Here is a 7,692-nt window from a genome sequence, read left to right as displayed (position 1 = left end):
CATGTAATATTTAGTATATAATCATGTGTACTTTATGTAATATTTAATATATAATCATGTGTACATCATGTAATATTTAGTATATAATCATGTGTACATCATGTAATATTTAGTATATAATCATGTGTACATTATGTATATTTAATATATAATCATGTGTACATCATTTAATAGTTAATATATAATCATGTGTACATCATGTAATATTTAGTATATAATCGTGTGTACATTATGTATATTTAATATACTATTATTTGTACATTATGTGTATTAAATACATAATCATGTGTACATTATGTATATTTAATATATAATCATGTGTACACCATGTAATATTTAATATATAATCATGTGTACATCATGTAATATTTAGTATATAATCATGTGTACATTATGTAATATTTAATATATAATCATGTGTACATCATGTAATATTTAGTATATAATCATGTGTACATCATGTAATATTTAATATATAATCATGTGTACATTATGTAATATTTAATATATAATCATGTGTACATCATGTAATATTTAGTATATAATCATGTGTACATCATGTAATATTTAATATATAATCATGTGTACATCATGTAATATTTAGTATATAATCATGTGTACATCATGTAATATTTAGTATATAATCATGTGTACATTATGTACATTTAATATATAATCATGTGTACATCATGTAATATTTAATATATAATCATGTGTACATCATGTAATATTTAGTATATAATCATGTGTATAACATGTAATATTTAGTATATAATCATGTGTACATTATGTATATTTAATATATAATCGTGTGTACATCATTTAATAGTTAATATATAATCATGTGTACATCATGTAATATTTAGTATATAATCGTGTGTACATTATGTAATATTTAATATATAATCATGTGTACATTATGTATATTTAATATACTATTATTTGTACATTATGTGTATTAAATACATAATCATGTGTACATTATGTATATTTAATATATAATCATGTGTACACCATGTAATATTTAATATATAATCATGTGTACATCATGTAATATTTAGTATATAATCATGTGTACATCATGTAATATTTAATATATAATCATGTGTACATTATGTAATATTTAGTATATAATCATGTGTACATTATGTATATTTAATATATAATCATGTGTACATCATGTAATATTTAGTATATAATCATGTGTACATTATGTACATTTAATATATAATCATGTGTACATCATGTCATATTTAATATATAATCATGTGTACATCATGTAATATTTAGTATATAATCATGTGTACTTTATGTAATATTGAATATATAATCATGTGTACATCATGTAATATTTAGTATATAATCATGTGTACTTTATGTAATATTTAATATATAATCATGTGTACATCATGTAATATTTAGTATATAATCATGTGTACATCATGTAATATTTAGTATATAATCATGTGTACATTATGTATATTAATATATAATCATGTGTACATCATTTAATAGTTAATATTTAATCATGTGTACATCATGTAATATTTAGTATATAATCGTGTGTACATTATGTATATTTAATATACTATTATTTGTACATTATGTGTATTAAATACATAATCATGTGTACATTATGTATATTTAATATATAATCATGTGTACACCATGTAATATTTAATATATAATCATGTGTACATCATGTAATATTTAGTATATAATCATGTGTACATTATGTAATATTTAATATATAATCATGTGTACATCATGTAATATTTAGTATATAATCATGTGTACATCATGTAATATTTAATATATAATCATGTGTACATCATGTAATATTTAGTATATAATCATGTGTACATTATGTATATTTAATATATAATCATGTGTACATCATTTAATAGTTAATATATAATCATGTGAACATTATGTAATATTTAGTATATAATCGTGTGTACATTATGTATATTTAATATATAATCATGTGTACATCATGTAATATTTAGTATATAATCATGTGTACATCATGTAATATTTAGTATATAATCATGTGTACATTATGTACATTTAATATATAATCATGTGTACATCATGTAATATTTAATATATAATCATGTGTACATCATGTAATATTTAGTATATAATCATGTGTATAACATGTAATATTTAGTATATAATCATGTGTACATTATGTATATTTAATATATAATCGTGTGTACATCATTTAATAGTTAATATATAATCATGTGTACATCATGTAATATTTAATATATAATCATGTGTACATCATGTAATATTTAGTATATAATCATGTGTACATCATGTAATATTTAGTATATAATCATGTGTACATCATGTAATATTTAGTATATAATCATGTGTACATCATGTAATATTTAGTATATAATCGTGTGTACATTATGTAATATTTAATATATAATCATGTGTACATTATGTATATTTAATATACTATTATTTGTACATTATGTGTATTAAATACATAATCATGTGTACATTATGTATATTTAATATATAATCATGTGTACACCATGTAATATTTAATATATAATCATGTGTACATCATGTAATATTTAGTATATAATCATGTGTACATCATGTAATATTTAATATATAATCATGTGTACATTATGTAATATTTAGTATATAATCATGTGTACATTATGTATATTTAATATATAATCATGTGTACATCATGTAATATTTAGTATATAATCATGTGTACATTATGTACATTTAATATATAATCATGTGTACATCATGTCATATTTAATATATAATCATGTGTACATCATGTAATATTTAGTATATAATCATGTGTACTTTATGTAATATTGAATATATAATCATGTGTACGTCATGTAATATTTAGTATATAATCATGTGTACTTTATGTAATATTTAATATATAATCATGTGTACATCATGTAATATTTAGTATATAATCATGTGTACATCATGTAATATTTAGTATATAATCATGTGTACATTATGTATATTTAATATATAATCATGTGTACATCATTTAATAGTTAATATATAATCATGTGTACATCATGTAATATTTAGTATATAATCGTGTGTACATTATGTATATTTAATATACTATTATTTGTACATTATGTGTATTAAATACATAATCATGTGTACATTATGTATATTTAATATATAATCATGTGTACACCATGTAATATTTAATATATAATCATGTGTACATCATGTAATATTTAGTATATAATCATGTGTACATTATGTAATATTTAATATATAATCATGTGTACATCATGTAATATTTAGTATATAATCATGTGTACATCATGTAATATTTAATATATAATCATGTGTACATCATGTAATATTTAGTATATAATCATGTGTACATTATGTATATTTAATATATAATCATGTGTACATCATTTAATAGTTAATATATAATCATGTGTACATCATGTAATATTTAGTATATAATCGTGTGTACATTATGTATATTTAATATACTATTATTTGTACATTATGTGTATTAAATACATAATCATGTTTACATTATGTATATTTAATATATAATCATGTGTACACCATGTAATATTTAATATATAATCATGTGTACATCATGTAATATTTAGTATATAATCATGTGTACATTATGTAATATTTAATATATAATCATGTGTACATCATGTAATATTTAGTATATAATCATGTGTACATCATGTAATATTTAATATATAATCATGTGTACATTATGTAATATTTAGTATATAATCATGTGTACATCATGTAATATTTAATATATAATCATGTGTACATCATGTAATATTTAGTATATAATCATGTGTACATCATGTAATATTTAGTATATAATCATGTGTACATTATGTACATTTAATATATAATCATGTGTACATCATGTAATATTTAATATATAATCATGTGTACATCATGTAATATTTAGTATATAATCATGTGTACTTTATGTAATATTGAATATATAATCATGTGTACGTCATGTAATATTTAGTATATAATCATGTGTACTTTATGTAATATTTAATATATAATCATGTGTACATCATGTAATATTTAGTATATAATCATGTGTACATCATGTAATATTTAGTATATAATCATGTGTACATTATGTATATTTAATATATAATCATGTGTACACCATGTAATATTTAATATATAATCATGTGTACATCATGTAATATTTAGTATATAATCATGTGTACATTATGTAATATTTAATATATAATCATGTGTACATCATGTAATATTTAGTATATAATCATGTGTACATCATGTAATATTTAATATATAATCATGTGTACATTATGTAATATTTAGTATATAATCATGTGTACATTATGTATATTTAATATATAATCATGTGTACATCATGTAATATTTAGTATATGATCATGTGTACATTATGTACATTTAATATATCATCATGTGTACACCATGTAATATTTAATATATAATCATGTGTACATCATGTAATATTTAGTATATAATCATGTGTACATCATGTAATATTTAGTATATAATCATGTGTACATCATGTAATATTTAATATATAATCATGTGTACATCATGTAATATTTAGTATATAATCATGTGTACATCATGTAATATTCAATATATAATCATGTGTACATCATGTAATATTTAATATATAATCATGTGTACATCATGTAATATTTAGTATATAATCATGTGTACATTATGTAATATTTTAATATATAATCATGTGTACATCATGTAATATTTAATATATAATCATGTGTACATCATGAAATATTCAATATATAATCATGTGTACATCATGTAATATTTAATATATAATCATGTGTACATTATGTAATATTTTAATATATAATCATGTGTACATCATGTAATATTTAATATATAATCATGTGTACATTATGTAATATTTAATATATAATCATGTGTACATCATGTAATATTTAATATATAATCATGTGTACATTATGTATTATTTAGTATATAATCATGTGTACATTATGTAATATTTAATATATAATCATGAGTACATTATGTAATATTTAATATATAATCATGTGTACATCATGTAATATTTAATATATAATCATGTGTACATTATGTAATATTTAATATATAATCATGTGTACATCATGTAATATTTAATATATAATCATGTGTACATTATGTATTATTTAGTATATAATCATGTGTACATTATGTAATATTTAATATATAATCATGAGTACATTATGTAATATTTAATATATAATCATGTGTACATCAGTCTGAAGTGGCTTAATTTAATTTAATTTAATATATTTAAATCTATTTCACTTCATTTTATTTCATTTTATTTTGAAATTGTTGTGTTTTATTTATTAGGACCTTAGCGACTTATACCCACTATATTAATTATTGTTTGTTTATTGCCAACTGAAATAATTCATGTAAATATTAAAATTTAATGGCTGTTTGGTTTTCCTGGTCGTATTTTAGCAGTTGTCAGTGGGTGTAAGTGTGGCAGTGTCTCACTACAACCACTAGAGGGTGCTGTGGTAAAAGAACACTTTTATTTCTTCAGCAGCAGGATTCAATTGGACAAATGATGACGTCAAAGCAAACTTGTATCTTTATTGTTTTAGAGCTGTTTCTAATTCTAATAATGGAACATATTCTGCCTAGTAACAGGACTGAATCAATCAATTCATTTACATAACCTTATTATACAAGCCATCAGTTTAGTATCTGTCTCCGATCAGCGAAAGTCCAGTAACGGCTGTTTGAATACCTTCACAATTTATCATCGCCCATCTGTCCAGTATCGAACATTTTAACCGCAATTAATTCGGTCAAAGTCCCTAGGAAGAGTTCGTAAAAGTACAACCTCTGTTATCGCCCAAAATATAGCCAACGGAAACCAATATGGCTGCTATGCCACGCCCACAACTTTTTGCGTAAGCAAAATTCCTTCGCAATTTATCATCGCCCATCTGTCTCGTATCGGCCATTTTAACCGCGACTCATTCGGTCAAAGTCCCAAGGAAGAGTTCGTTAAAGTACAACCTCTGTTTTCGGCCAAAATATAGCCGACAGTATCCAAGATGGTCGCTAGGTCACGCCTACATGCTATGGCGTAAGCAAATCGCAATTTATCATCGCCCATCCGTCCAGTATCGGCCATTTTAACCGCGACTCATTCGGTCAAAGTCCCTAGAAAGAGTCTGTAAAAGTACAACCCCTGTTTTCGCCCCGAATATAGCCGACAGTATCCAATACGGCCACTAGGCCACGCCCACATGCTATGGCGTAAGCAAAATTTCTTTGCAATTTATCATCGCCCATCCGTCCAGTATCGGCCATTTTAACAGCGACTCATTCGGTCAAAGTCCCTAGGAAGAGTTCGTTAAAGTACAACCTCTGTTTTCGGCCCAAAATATAGCCAACGGAAACCAATATGGCCGCTATGCCACGCCCACATCTTTATATGCGCAAGCAAAATTCCTTCACAATTTATCATCGCCCATCTGTCCAGTATCGGCCATTTTAACCGCGACTAATTCGGTCAAAGTCCCTAGGAAGAGTTCGTAAAAGTACGACCTCTGTTATCGCCCAAAATATAGCCAACGGAAACCAATATGGCCACTATGCCACGCCCACATCTTTATGCGCAAGCAAAATTCCTTCACAATTTATCATCGCCCATCTGTCCAGTATCGGCCATTTTAACCACGACTCATTCGGTCAAAGTCCCTAGGAAGAGTTCGTAAAAGTACAACCTCTGTTTTCGGACAAAATATAGCCGGCAGTATCCACTATGGCTGCTAGGCCACGCCCACATGCTATGGCGTAAGCAAAATTTTTCGAAATTTATCATCGCCCATCTGTCCAGTATCGACCATTTTAACCGCGACTCATTCGGTCAAAGTCCCTAGAAAGAGTCCGTTAAAGTACAACCTCTGTTTTCGCCCCGAATATAGCCGACGGAATCCGATACGGCCGCTATGCCACGCCCACATCTTATGGCGTGAGCAAAATTCCTTTGCAATTTATCATTGCCCATCTGTCTAGTATCGGCCATTTTAAACGCGACCCATTCCGTCAAAGTCCCTAGAAGGAGTTCGTAAAAGTACAAGCCCTGTTTTCAGCCAACAATAGCTGACAGAATCCGATATAGTTGACGAAAACCGATACGGCCGCTATGCCACGCCCACATCTTTATATGCGTAGGCAAAATTCCTTCACAATTTATGATCACCCATCTGTCCAGTATCGGCCATTTTAACCGCGACTCATTCGGTCAACGTCCCTAGGAAGAGTTCGTAAAAGTACAACCTCTTTTTTCGGACAAAATATAGCCGTCAGTATCCACTATGGCAGCTATGCCACGCCCAAATGCTATGGCGTGAGCAAAATTCCTTCGCAATTTATCATTACCCATCTGTCCAGTATCGGCCATTTTAACCACGACTCATTCGGTCAAAGTCCCTAGAAAGAGTTCGTAAAAGTACAACCTCTGTTTTTGCCCCGAATATAGCCGACGGAAACCGATACGGCCGCTATGCCACGCCCACATGCTATTGCGTGAGCAAAATTCCTTCGCAATTTATCATCGCCCATCTGTCCAGTATCGGCCATTTTAACCACGACTCATTCGGTCAAAGT

The sequence above is a fragment of the Entelurus aequoreus genome, linkage group LG05, assembly GCF_033978785.1.
Source record: "Entelurus aequoreus isolate RoL-2023_Sb linkage group LG05, RoL_Eaeq_v1.1, whole genome shotgun sequence".
Classification (NCBI taxonomy): domain Eukaryota; kingdom Metazoa; phylum Chordata; class Actinopteri; order Syngnathiformes; family Syngnathidae; genus Entelurus; species Entelurus aequoreus.
The sequence above is the reverse complement of the archived record's forward strand: the minus strand, read 5'-3'. Positions refer to the sequence as shown.